Genomic DNA, 15,346 nt, shown 5'->3' with positions numbered 1-15,346 from the left:
CACAGAAACCACTGAGCCTCTCTAATTGTTGACACTTGTGTTGTTGTTCGCCAACTCCAAAGTGCCCTGTGTTGCTGTGCCGTTAGTGTTTTCTTGCCTTGTTGTGTCTATGTTGATAGAGGTCATCTGGGGGTTGACAGATGTTTCAGGGGTGGTCGCAGGGGGTGCCGAAGTTACAGGTGCTGGTGCTGCATGCTGAGCCACACCGGAGGGGCCAGGTCGTTCATCATTGTCTGAAGAGGACTGAGAGACATCCACACTGGAGAGCTCAGGGTCAACAAGAGTCTGGGACTGGGATTCCTGTTCTGTTCCTGCAGTGTTCCTGGCAGGTCCTGTGGGTAGAAGAGAGACACAATATATGTTTTGTTTTTGCACAGGTGTACCTATCTTACACATTACATTTGCTATTGTACATTATGATGAGTGTATGTACATTGCATTGTCCTCAATTGTCACAGACACAGACCTATATTAGTAATGAATTTTAACAAGATGTGTTTTGCTGAACATGTTGAGCTTTGTGCATAAATAGGTAATGTATTTTTTCTTTGACTGTACAAAAACGTTGAAATTCAAGTGCCACCCTGTGATTGACAGAGGTGTGTTATTCTTTCCCACATTTGTGCTCTTACAATGACATACGCACTCTTCCTCTTACGATGTGTTGCAAGATTTGTGCTAGTGTGCTGGCATTTGTGCATGTATTTTCGAGTCACATTGGTGCGGCTACCAACACACTCACAGTCCAGTACATATGTGAGCATTTGAGATTTACAATTTTGTTATATGTGTTCCTAGTTCTCATCTCATTGCACACATGTGAATGTGTTTCATTAGCATAGGGGGTTGCTGCTTAGCTTTGTGTTTGATATGTTGTATATTGTCCTTGTCCTCCATGGACAGATGAGTTAACCAAGGCTGCTTTCTTACTTTGTTGTGTACCATTTTAGGACCCTATTGTAATTTTCCCGATTCATGCCCTTATATAGGTATAAAACACCATGGGCCCGATGTAGGTAAATCTTTTTTACCACTTCTTAAATACCGATTCATACCGAATCGGTATTTAAGAAGTGGTAAAAAGAGGAGGGCAGATGTAGGTAATTTTATCTTAATAATTACCGAATCGGAAGGAATCGGTATTTACCGATTCGGTAAATACCGAATCGGTATTTACCAAATCGGTAAATACCGATTTTTGCAAGGGTGCAGGGGGTGTCACTTTGACACCCTCTGGCACCCCAATTACAGGCATGTGTGCCATCTGGCACACAGACATGCCCTAAGGGCATGTCTGTGTGTCACATGGCACAGGTGTGCATGCACAGATGTGCATGCACACCTGGATTCGGTATTTTACCACCCAATTGGATTCGGTGGTAAAATACCGACTCCTAAAGGCCTGTGGCACTGTTTGCAGTGCCACCTACATGTGAGATTTACCGAATCGGTAAAATTACCGATTCAGTATTTTACAGAATCGGTAAATTTACCGATTCGGTAAATTTACCAAATCTGTAAAAAAGGTCCCCTACATCTCAATGACCCATTTACCGGTCGGTAACGGCTGAATTCGGCCGTTACCGACCGGTAATGGCCACCTACATCGGGCCCTATATCCTTATATAGGCATAGAAATCATAACCATATTTGCCTTAGCTCATGCAGTCCAAATACGGCAGGGATACTTCCACTAGTTCCGAAAATCTACAATGATTTCTAGGAAACCTCGGCTTCAGCCACCAGGGACTTCCTCCTTCTCCTCAAACTCGGCAACTTCAAGGTATAAATATGCCCACCCTCACCTTAGCAAACACATGGTGGTTTGGAGCAGTTCGACTATCTACTTGCCCGTCGCTTCCTGCTACAGCAAGTGACGAAGGAAGCCGACCCTCCAGTAGACGCACTGAGAGAGATGCTGTCTTTTCTCCTGCCCAGAAATCCAGCTCCAGTGTTTCCAAGCTCCCCTTGCGGGGTGTTGGGAAATCGAGTTCTGAGCCTGACCTTCTTCATTCTAACCAAGGTACAGAGCTGATTAGACCCTAAGAGAAATCTTGGACAGATTCTTGGCAAAAGAATACTACATTTATTCTACACCTCACTTACTTCTTCCCTCGTACTAAGCTTAGGTTAGGTACATAGGGGTAGGCGTATTTTAGAAGCACCAGTTGAGTACTTTTAGCCTCTATTATTTATGTATGTATTTATTTATGGTTTAGGAACCATACCATACTCATACAGTATTATTTTATTCTACTCTTTCTACTGTACGCATTATATTTTGCAACCAGTTTTACGATTGTAGCAGTTCATTTCTCATGCTTGAGAAAGAAGACTGTTCAATACATTATTTTATTGAAAACGCCCGTCCATCTATTTTCTCACGCCTCTGGTGAAATGAAGCATGCATGATTGACTGAGTAAAATATATATCTATTGTTTCCACAACTCTGAAGATCAGTTTATTCTTGGGGAAACAAAGTTGTCATGTTTATGGGGTTGTCAGAAACGAATCTCTTCTTGTGAACTCGAGAAAGTTTCTAGTGACCTCTGAGCTAGCTGGCACTCACAATTAAGTTTAATATATTCGGTGGAGACCTAGTTGACATAAGTCCTACGTCACATCTATAGGATCTATTATTCCAATGAGCAGAACCTATAGGGAATATAGGAACTACACTACATGGTGCCCAACATTTGGTAAGGCACTAATTTAATGCTAGATACTAGAGTGACTCAGTCGTGCTTTTCACAGAGACCCCTTCATCCCGTAAAAACTCCAATAGACATCTAAAGTGGGTTAAAGGATAAAATATCCGCCATAACTAAGTAGGACGAAAAAAATCCTATGTATTAGTTTTTGGTTTTATTTAGCGTTGAAGGATACAGTGTTCCTAAATATTGTGCACCTTATCTTTATTTCCTTGAAACTTGCTCTGCAAGACTTTCAACAAAATGTTGAATAGCGACTCCGAGAACGGTGGAGCTGCAGGAACTGCAACCCGACCAGGTTTTGACACCACAGGGTTTATTGAAGACGACCCGAATGCTATAATCATACAGGAAAATGTAAGGAAAACCATAGCTATAAAGCTTATAGAAAATAATGGCCTATCACCAGGAGGTGGTAGAGTCATATTTGCCACAGAGGCACATGAATATCGGCAGACAGAGGTATTCTATTCATGGATTAACTTTCCACAAGCAAATCCAACAACACATGTGTTCCACTTCTATAAGATAGAGGAACCTCCAGCGGAATACTTTCCTTTCGAGGACGTTGAAATTCCACTAACTTACCAAGAGCATCAGCTCTGGTGTAAAAGTGCCCTACAACATCAAAATCACATTATCAGATATCAGGTAGACCAGGAGCAACATGGCCGGTAATAGCTAGCTATACACCACATCCTGCCATAAAACAAATGACAGGTCCAGAACTGTTAGCTCAGCTAAAACAATTAATCAAAATACATAGGCAATTGGTACAATATGTCATGCAGACTTTAACAGTCCAACCTGCTATAAGAATTCCACAGCACACCCCTCATCAGAGGAACACAAACAAAATCACACCACAGACTATACAGTCAGTCATCGGTAAGTTGCCTGCAAAAAAGGGAACAAATTCCATTCTGGTTAGCCCAGAAAATTACTCAAATAGAAGCATATTTCCCGACAGTACTCCTCAAGAGAAACACAGGATTTTAACAATCTGTTAACCAATGGGGATAGCACCACACGTGGAGGACTGTGACACTTGGGGTACAGTCTTTGCTTCAATCTACACATAAACACATGGTGTCCCATCTATGGCGGTAATACCAGGTGACCTGAGACAGATTCAAAATGAATACGGACCAGAACCAGCCTTGAATCTTGGTATGAAATTACTGAAAGATTTCAAGCAGGTCTCAGCTATTTTATTAGCTAACATTAAAGGTGAAGCAGCATCCGTGGCAATCCGCCAAAAATTAAAAGAACTCGATATTACTGAGCAACCGTATGAACTTGCCAGAATTATTGAAAAATCCTATGACGAACTAGGTAAAGATAGTTTGGGAGGGAAACCTGTAAAGCCTGAACTAACAGAAAATCCTGAAAAAGTTTTTATCAAAAACAATCTCACTACACCTAAAAAGAAGTAGGAAAATAGTAGACAGTGACTTCCTAAAGAGAAGCGTTCTCAATCCAGAGGTAGATCTCCTCAAAAGGAGCACTCTGAAAAGAGGTAAACCTTAGAAATAGGGATAATTTAAGAAAACCTGATAGATATCAAGATACTGATACACGTTCCTCTCGTACCTTTCAGACTTCCTCGCAGAAATCAGAAAGAAGAGGACGAACAGAACACAAGGAAGAACGTGTGCAGTCCAAAGATGATCAACACGTTCCAAAAAATAAGAAAACTCAATTCTCCGAAAAGAAGGTAGCAAGTATTAAAATCAGACATGCCGAGGATCTTGAGGACACAACTCAAGAACGGGGAGTGGGCCCAGACAATGCTGGACAGCGCAGCAGAGGTCACCATAGCTCGCAGGATCCTGAAAGATCATCTGGAGACAATGGATCTGAATGAATACATTCAGGTTGAAACTGCCAAAACCAGGGTTAGTGTACCCCATAAGTTATACGAAGTAACACTCCAGATAGAGGGGGACCTAACTAGGAAAATAAAAGCACTCTTTTGGGAAAAACTATCAAAGGGTTATGACATCCTTGTGGCTGAACAAGACTGGCCACCAGAATGTGTCAGGGAGTGCCCACATGGCGAAGAAATCATTATAGCTAATGCTTTGGGTCGTGTACAGCCTCTTTAATGAGTGAATCTCTATGTTTTCCGTGCTCCTGGGTATCACTCCCCGCCAGGAGTGTGTTCAATGAATTGGTAGGTTGCAGTCCTATGCAATATACGACTGTCACCCAAGGCACAAGATTGTTGCTGAAAAATCCAGCCTTCTTTATAAAGTGATTCTTCACTCCTTGTTTTTCATATGTTGCTTTTTATTACATTTGACTTGAATTTCGTGTTCAGTTCACACGGTATTTCATTGTTGTTCAAAGTATATACTTCATCCAATGCATTTCGGCGGTTAAACCGCCTTCATCAGGGAAACCATCTCCATGCTGTCTGTTGCGACTTCGCTGTTTCCATGACGTCTTGCGTCACGGAAACCGCTTTTTCAATAATGGGGATACATCGTCAATTTTGCCGTCTCCCCCAAGAATCCAAGAATAGTCCAGGGTTATTTTCAGCTAGAGTAACAGAGTTACTACAAATGTATGATGATGAGGCATTATCTTATGTCAATGACATCTATCTTACAGACGATGACTTGGATGTGCACTTGAAATGAGTGAACACCATAATCGCTTCTGAAGGGTACAAGTTCAATTTTAAAAAATCAAGAATTGTCCACCTCATTGTCCTATTCTTGGGATACGAACTTTCAAGTGAAGGCTAAAGCCTGGCAGCCAACTTTTTAGAAAAGTGTGCGCTGCTCCAACCTCCAAAAATGCTGAAAAACATAGTCAATTCTAGGTTTCCTGAATTTCGGAAGAACTTACATTCTAAACTACGCAGAAAGGGTAACACCTCCCTACGAATTAATCAAATCTGATTTCAAACAAAGTAATTGGACTCAAAAACACACAGAAATTTTGCGTTCATTGCAAACAGACATGTGAGCAACAAAAAATTTACAAACACGCGACAGCGTGTGCAACCTTGTAATCCGAATCATCCCCGGGAGATGCGGATTCATATACCTAACCTTTAATGAAGGTGAAAAGGTACCGATTGCATATAAATCCCACTTGTACACACAAGCTGAAATGAAATTCACTTAGACAGAAAAAATTCTGACAGCGGTTCGAACTGTAGTAGCAAAAGAGAGAGCCCTGGCACAGGGAAAACGCATAATGGTCGTTACACCCATACCTGCCTTGGAGGCAGTGACGAAAGCAAGCATTCCAAATGCAAAAGCTTTACATCCGAGATGGATACAATGGGTTAACTCTCTTGCTGCAACAGACGTTGAATACGTTTTTGATCCCTACTTGAAAACACAAGAATTTCTCCAATACGAACAAGAATGACCTCTGCCTACTGAGATTCTGCCTCTTGAACATTACGGCTGTATAATATATACAGACGGATCAGCACAGCCCGCAATTGGGGGCAAACAAGCTTATAGTGCTGCATGTACGATTGTTTAAGGTCGCTGGCGCGATGGTAAATTGAGACCCATGGTCACAAAAACTCAATCCTTAGGAGACTGTACAGCTCAGCGAGCTGAACTCTAAGCTTTCAAGATGGCGCTGGAAAATACCGATTGCGAATTCCCCACACTCATAGTGTGCGATTCATATTACTGCGTCCAGTCTTACAATGAATATCTGCAGAACTGTGTTCAAAATGTTTTTAAAGACGCAAAAGGTGGCAAAATCAAGTATAAGTTGCTTAGGGAACAAGTAGTTCTTTTACAGAAAGAACTACAAAAGACTCACGTGATCCATACACTGAGTCATCAGCGTGATGGCGTTCACATTGAAGGGAATTCATTGGCTGATGAAGCCACAAAGGCAGCTGTGTAAACGGCTTCCGTAGCTGCAATCACTCGTTCAAAAACAAAAATAGACGGTGAAACCATGCTCGCTGTCAATGCCACGAGCAAAGGCAGCGAAGTTACGTTACCTCTAAATTATTCACTCGAAGATACATACATAATTGATGCAAACTCTGTTCCTTTTGCTCGAATCCCTGGAGTGGGGGATAGGGTAATTCCAAACAGGAACAGGAGAGGTGCTTTGATTCACGAAGCACATATGGGAGAGGGTCTGATACATCAAGGGGTCTCAAAATCTCTATTAGAATTAGAAGAGATGTACTGGTGGCCAGGGATGAAAGCTCACATATACGAATTCGGAAATAATTGCGATGACTGTTACAGAGATCACAGCTTGGAGCGCCACCAGATTCCTGACTAGAGTGTAGCCAGCCCAGTACAGACACCATTGTTAAATAGCATTAGACTATCCACGCTAAGATGTCTCCATGGACAAAAGCGGTCCCACAAATATTAGGACGAGATTCATTTGGATGCGACCTCAGCCCTCGGCTGACGCCCGAACTGTTATAAAAGATTTGCCAGCCTTTATCGGCACATACGCAATCCGCACGCTCCCTTCTGACCAGGGTCCTGAGTTTAGCTCTAGGGCTTACAAAGTGGCAATGGCCAGTTTGGGAGTTGCATTGCGATTTTTTAGTCCAATCCATCCTGAGGGAAATTCGGTTGTGGAGAGAAAAAAACGTGACATAAAGAAATCTATAACAGCTAGGGTATTAGGTTCGGGTGATGGGTGGGTCAAACATCTAATAAATGTCCAACGTAGTCTTAATAAGCTGCCAAGAAATTCTCTGGGTGGAATCACTCCATATGAAATCCATTTTGGTACTAGAATGTTGGTTGAAGACCTCGATCGTCATACTTCAGTGGTGGAACAAAAACCCTTTGATATCAAAGATCGTTTGGCTGTTTTACAGAACTTAAATGAAACAAGAAGAAGTTTAAGTAACACCAGCGAAAAGCCAACAACCACTGAAGAAAAAACACCTGTCCCAGCAAGACCTGTCTGGATTCCAAAGATTGGGGATCTGGTCAGAGAAAAAATAGCAGACAAGAAGGAATTTGGGCCTTCTTACAGAAAACCAGTACCTGTACTACAGGTCCACGGATCAAGAACAGTGTTAATTCCGGCCCCTTGCTGGAAGAAAGGAGAACCGTTCTGTATCAATTGACCTGGTAAAACCACACCATGTGGCCGATAGTAAGTAGTAGGCACAGTGGACTCCCAAGAAGTAGCAGACAACCAAATCTTGCTACTATCCAAGAGGTTCAAACTGAAAGACTCATCACCTTTGAAGATTCTGCAGTAAGAAAAGAAGGGCTATGCTATAAAGCAATGGAACTGTGCCTCTTGAAACCCAAATAACAGTTCGTCAAGACACTCCCGTCTACAAGGATGTATGACGGTACAACACGGGTTTTACACCGCAGTACCATTACAACGAGGGTTTTACAACGCAAGTCGTTACCATGACTTGCGCTGTAGGGTGCTGGACTTAGGAATAGTAAGTGGCAGGCTGAGGACTTTTGCTTGCCATCATCTCTGGACTTCCCTAAGTGCAAGGAGCACTAACGCGACCTGTGTGAGGCTGCAGCTGGACCCCAAGGCGTGAGGCGGGACTGCGAGGACCAGCGTGCAGCGCGGCGCTGATCGGCCGCAGCTGGTTCTCTTCCCGCCCCTCCACCCGTCAAAAACAACGCGGTGTGTGAACCGCCCGGGTTCCTCCAGTAAAGCGTCCTGCGGAGAGTGCTGTCTCCTAGCGTACTCTCGTTCCTGTAAGTCAAGCGACGCCTCGCGGTCCCCGCTCCGCGGGGACCGCTCGCAGGCTGAGGACTTTTGCTTGCCATCATCTCTGGACTTCCCTAAGTGCAAGGAGCACTAACGCGACCTGTGTGAGGCTGCAGCTGGACCCCAAGGCGTGAGGCGGGACTGCGAGGACCAGCGTGCAGCGCGGCGCTGATCAGCCGCAGCTGGTCCTCTTCCCGCCCCTCCACCCGTCAAAAACAACGCGGTGTGTGAACCGCCCGGGTTCCTCCAGTAAAGCGTCCTGCGGAGAGTGCTGTCTCCTAGCGTACTCTCGTTCCTGTAAAGTCAAGCGACGCCTCGCGGTCCCCGCTCCGCGGGTACCGCTCGCAGGCTGAGGACTTTTGCTTGCCATCATCTCTGGACTTCCCTAAGTGCAAGGAGCACTAACGCGACCTGTGTGAGGCTGCAGCTGGACCCCAAGGCGTGAGGCGGGACTGCGAGGACCAGCGTGCAGCGCGGCGCTGATCGGCCGCAGCTGGTCCTCTTCCCGCCCCCTTCACCTGCTCTTCCTATAACATCGTTCAGAGCAACGCGCACGCGGGACGCGCGCGGGGCAACGGCCGGGGCGAAGACCGGGCAAAGAGCGGGCCGTTTAAGGCCGTTCAAGGACGGCAGAGGACGGCCCAGGCCCTGAATCCCTGTCTTATCGCCCTGAAACCACCATCCAGGTAGGCCGTTTGTCATTTAACCTTCCTTGAGGCCACTGCCATCCAATACCTGGTATAGCATTTTCATCTTTAACGCCAACCATGCGGCACAAAACAAGAAGCTGTACCAAAAAAGCTACGGAGGTAGCGCAAGTGACTGGTCCCATTGACCTTTTCATCTCACGGGTAAATGAGACAATTGACAAGAGCATTGTACTCCTAGAGAAAAGAGTCTCCCTGGACCTCATGAATGCCAAGCGTTCTTCCCTGGGCTCCCTTGCAAATGCAAATTCACCCTCTCAGCAAGCATTGAACAATTGCTCCTTGCCCTTGCCCTTGACCACTATAGGCACTGTTACAGTACCGAGTGCTGTCGATTTGTCCGTTACCTGTTCGGAGTCGGACCCGTCCTTTGTGGATCTGGAGGCGACCCCAGATCTAGAAGCCTGTCGGACACCTAGAGAGGCGGAGCCGGGTCTGGAGGGGTTAACTGCCAAGTCGACCCCTCACGTGCCTAGTGATTCCAGGGGAAAGGTTGCTTTTATCCCCATAAAAGTAGCGACTAAGTCCAAAACTAAGGAGTCTAAACCTAAGGAGAAGACTAAAGCCAAAGTTAGTAACCACAATTTGGTAATACCTATTCCACACACAGCGCCTGGCATCCCATGTTGGGTCGAAAACATGGTCACGGACCTTAAGCACGATCTTGAAGCTACAATTGCGGCCCAAATCAAACCCTTGATTTCTAAACTTGATAGGCTAACATCGCTCATTAATACTAAATGGCACAACAAAATTAATGAGCTTGGGCCTGTCCAGCAACAAGGGTATAGGGAACCACCACCCAATCCCCAACCGTCAGCTAAGGTCACTAAGCCCACAACTGATAAAGCGAACATCTTCCCGTCTTCCAAGGACCAAGCTGCATCACATTCTCCCCATCCAGGGAACAACCCTGCTCAACCGCCACCTATTCCCAATACAAAAGCGGTGAGCAATCTTTCATCCGTGCAGCAATTAGCCGTTGGTACCAAATCTAACACCTCTCAAACCACGGATTCCAAAAGGAAACCTACGAATACCCTAGCCTCTGACTCTACCAATAACTCTGAAGCTCCTAAGCCAAGGCAGTCCCGTTATAAGTCTATTAGTCTGCCACCAGAAGTTTCTCCTTTTGTGGTTGTGTTAACTGCTGTCCCCCCACTGAAGGAAGGAGTTAAAGAGACCTACGTAGAGTTAAGAAACAAATGTGCCCAGTGGCTCCAAATACATAAACCACTGCCTAGCAGCATGAGCGGGGATATTCTTACTGTACGTAGAGGGGATTGGGTGGGTAGGAGTAAGAAAACAATACCAGGGGATGTAATTACTGTTAATTTTAGGGATGTGGGGGCTGCGACTTTCATCTGTAATGCACCTAACAGCGGTCCTGCCACCCAGATCAAACCACTCCCCTTGTCTTACTTCCTCCCCAACTCGACAAGACCCAACTTCCACCGGCCAATCATTCCAAGTAACCAAGGGCCTGTACGTCCCCCTCAATATGCCCCTAACCATTGGCAACAGCCGCCTAACTTCCCACCTTTTGTCCCGCACCATGTTGGCCCCCAGTGGCAACAACCTCTCCACCCCTTACCACCTTTTTTCCATTCTACTCAGCAGTGGCAGCAACTTCCTCAGCAACCATTCATTGCCAATCACCATTGGCAACAGCCATGGCAGAATTCGTCTCCATCTCTGTCCTTTAACCCCTCCTATACACAGTTTGCCCATTCAAATAGGTACTGTGCATTGGATGAGGTTGATTGACTTTCTCCTAAGGGAGGCTTAGATACTAACCTCCCTCATGCAAATATCGACATGAAGGATGCAGCGCTGGGTACATTTCTCCCTACAAACTTAGAGGTGTCACCACCTACACTAATTAGGGACAGTGCAGATTCATCTAACCCCCACTGTACTGTGATTCCTGACGGGAACTCAGCACATGGCGAGTTAAAAGTCCTTAGCTGGAACCTTGCTGGGATCTCAAGGAAACTAGGCCTCCCGGAGTGGAATGCCCTGGTTGATGCCCACAAAATCTGTATATTTCAAGAGACATGGGCCATGGAGCCACTGCACCGGGTGGGGTTTGTCACTTTTTTTACACCAGCAGTAAAATCCAAGGCAGGGAAGGGACGGCCATCGGGGGGGCTTATTATTTGGATAAGTATCCTGCTTAACTGCAGAATATTTACTAAGAAGGCAGGAACCCCGGATATTCTTGGTGTCTCCCTACTGGGTCTACGGGGAAGCATAACTGTTGACCTCTACAATGTCTATATCAGGGGAACAAAAAATGGGTGTATTTCACCCACAATGATGGAGCTTGAGGCTCGGTTGGGAGAGCAGAGCGGACTTGGACATATCCTTGTAGCAGGGGATTTTAATTGTACATATGAACCCCTCCCTCTAGAAGGAATTCCAGATTTAGGAGAAGAGGACAGTAGATGGGGTATCCCTACCCTCTCTATCCCACCCATCAAGCGCTGGACTCGCAGTGCAATCCATCTAAATGCACTCACATTGGAGTTTGGATTAAGAGCTGCTAATGGTCGCACTCGATCTGACCTCCTGGGTGCTCCCACATTCAACAGAGTTGGCCAATGCACACGGATTGACTATATTCTGCTGGATAGGGGCCTCTGGAGCCATGTTAATGACATGGTTATTACCAACACTATAGAGAGCGACCATAACCCACTCTCCTTATCCTTAAAAAAATCCTTGGCACATTGAAGTACTGCCAGTCTCTCTTGGCCGCCCACAGGGGATTACTGTCGCCACTTGTGGCAGGCGTCTAAAGTGGAGCAAGTTTATGTGCAACACCGACAAACTATCCACAATAGACGAAGTGGTTAAGGGCACGCAAGCCGAAATTGGCTCTATTGATCTAACTATAGCAGCAGACAAGGTCACCGCTATTTTTGAAGCTGCCGTAAAAAATATTGGGGACCTCTTCTGGGTACAATTGCCATCAGGGAAACAGAAACCTAAACCTAAAGGCAAACACGATTGGTATTCGGCAATATGCAGGAAGGCCAAATCACGCTTAATAGAGGCAGTCAAAGGGAAGTCTCCCCCACTAATCCAAATTGCCAGAAGAGACCATAAAAAGGCCTTACAGGTAGCTAAAAGGGAGTGGGAGGATACCTACTGGCTAACCCTTAAGGAAGCCAGTATGAAAAAAGACTCCAAATCCTTCTGGGACACCATAAGGGCACGAAACAGACCGGACAGTGACCTTGTAACCTGCAACATTCCGAGCCAGGTATGGGAGGCTCATTTTTCCAAACTTTATTCCTGCCGTAACGACATGAATGGAAGAGGGTCAGTCCAATCCTCTCCTTACACTGATTATATTCTTCTCCCTAGTGATCCTGACTTTACACTGAAGGAAGTAGAATATGCTATTAACTCCATCATTCCACAAAAAGCTGCAGGACCAGATGGCATCCCCGGGGACCTGCTAAAATCCGATGGTGTTAATTGGGGTAAATTAATCCACTCCCTCCTTCTTGCCATCTGTAGGGGTGCCCCCATTCCCGTGTCATGGAAGGGGGCAGAGGTGGTTCCCATCCACAAGAAAGGCCCTAGGGATGATCCGTCCAATTATAGGCCGATTAGCTTACTAGACGTAAGCCAAAAAGTTGTCGGTAAAGTCATTCTACTCAGGATACTTAACTGGGTAGATGAAAACAAAATACTTACCGATTTTCAGGCCGGTTTTAGAGTAGGCACAGGAACGATAGAGCAGGCCTTTAGGCTTATGATGATCTACTGGAAGATGGTAGTGATAGGCAAGGGCAGTCTTTATCTCGCATTCATCGATTTAAAGACTGCCTTTGACCTTGTCCCCAGGGATTTGCTGTGGAAGGTTCTGGCCAACATGGGGCTCCCACAGTATCTACTATCCCTACTAGTCAGGCTCCATCAGGACAGCTTTGCCCAAATCAGGTGGGGCTTTGGAGGGGAGAAAACGGGCTGTATTCCGGTCGAGAGAGGGGTCCGCCAGGGATGTGTTCTGGCTCCCACCCTTTTTTCCTTGTACATAAATGGGGTGGTTGAGCACTTACTTAAATCTCCATCCGACGAACCATCCCTGGGGGGGGTACGCATACCGACCCTCCTCTTCGCGGACGACACGCTCCTAATCTCCAAAACCCCAATGGGACTACAGAAACTCTTGGACAATTTCCAATCCTTTTGTACTGACCGAGGCTTGGTTATAAACACCAATAAAACAAAATACCTCGTCCTTAATCCCCCTAAACAGCAAGTGCGTCCCCCTATTTTAAACACCGAGTCCCTGGAAAGGGTAAAAGAATTTGATTATTTAGGGATACGCATTTCAGACAAAATGGATTGGACTCCCCATCTAGATAAGATGCTGCTGAATCATAAAAGGATCACAGGTGCCCTATTAAGGGAGCAACGTTCCAGTTCGTTCAAACCAATAGGAACAGTCCTAGAGATCTACGCTGCCAAGGGTGTCAGCTCTGCACTTTATGGAGCTGAACTTTGGGGCTTTGCATCTTCTCAAGCTTTACAAAAATCTGAGAACAATTTCTGTAGACAAATAATGTCCCTCCCTCAAAGCACCCCACTTTTGCCCTTATTTATGGACCTTGGCTGTACCCAGATTGGCGAAATTGAGAAATTTCGTCCTCTCCTATTATGGGCCCGTATTTGGCGGGTAGAGGAACTCAGTGCCTACGCCAGAGGTCTGGAAGAAATAATGGCGTCACCACACTGGGCCAGAGTCAAATGGCTAACAGATATGAAAACCTTATTGTTGAATTTGGGCCTATTGGATTCCTGGTCAAGCAGAACCTCTCCTCCAAAACAAGTACTTAAAAATCTTTATCGGGATTGGATTTGCTCCCAAAGGCATTCCAGCATATCCATTGGCAGGCTTACAGAGGACTTTTTGATGTTTAAAGACTGTCCCAGGCGAGAACCCTACCTAGACGTAATCGGGAAACCGTTTGCCCGGTCCTTGTATTTTAAATTTAGAACGGGTACTTTGCCATTGAACACTTTCACCAAAACATGGAAATCCTGTACAGATAAAACTGACTTGTGTCCATCATGTTTAGCCCACCCAGAGACATTAGCCCATTTCTTATTTGTCTGCAAGGAATATGCCAATCCACGAAGGGCGTGGCTGAAGAACTTGTGCCGGCAACTGGGAACTAGGAGCCATGATGTGGCAATTAGGATACTTGTTTCGGATAGCTATGTACCCTATGCCTGTGCCCTAGCAAAATTTTTATTCTGGGCTTGGGCTATTCGAGCCAGAAAGCTTAAATACTCTGTTTAATTTCTTTTTAAACAATATTAATTCTAGTAAATGTTATACTCTTTGTTATTAACTGGATATGTGCTGCTAATTTTATTATTAACTATCAATTTTTTTTAACTTGCTTTTATGATAATGACATTTTATCGAAATAAAGCTTTTTGACTTTGACTTTGACTTTGGAATAGTAAGATTTACTATTCCAACACCAGCCTACGTACAGTAGGGAAGGTGTTGGAATAGTAAATCTACCATTCCTTAGTCTAGAGCGCCCTCCAGCGCAAGTCGTGGTAGCGACTTGCGTTGTAAAACCCTCGTTGTAATGGCACTGCGGTGTAAAACCCGCGTTGTAATGGATGTTCCCCCCTCTACAATGATGTAGCATCTGACTATACAAATATGTCAAGGGAACAAACAGCTCCAGCGATTTCAAATAATCTGGATGCAATACAAACAATTGACAGAACTTCCTCTGGGTATTTCATCAACTTTGATAACTTTTCTGAGGATCCCAGTGAGCCTGAAATAACGCCAGCAAATAAAACTTTCAAGGAACAATTAACAGAACTTTGTCACCAGCTTGCAAATACATATCTGGTTTCACCATGGGTTGAACTTTGGATTGTGTTAGGTGTACTTTTTCTCCTACTATGGCTGATTCTCGTTTTAAGTTTGGGAAGGTTGATAGATGGAAAACACATTAAAATGGACACAGCAAGTAAGAACATCAACTTGCTCCTGAAGCCACACAAATCATCTCATCGTGAGCAACGAGACCTGTCATCAGTGAACATCACAGTGGTTCCTCTACCTGGTGGAATAGCATGGGATAGAACTGAGTATGACATTTAGGGCCCTGTCGAGCTGCTGAAAATTCCACACCAATTTAATGTTTCCTTGAGTGATTTCATTTCACCCAGCA

Source organism: Lissotriton helveticus, chromosome 4_1 (genome assembly GCF_964261635.1).
Source record: "Lissotriton helveticus chromosome 4_1, aLisHel1.1, whole genome shotgun sequence".
In the NCBI taxonomy this organism is placed as follows: Eukaryota; Metazoa; Chordata; class Amphibia; order Caudata; family Salamandridae; genus Lissotriton; species Lissotriton helveticus.
Note: the sequence above shows the minus strand (reverse complement) of the source record.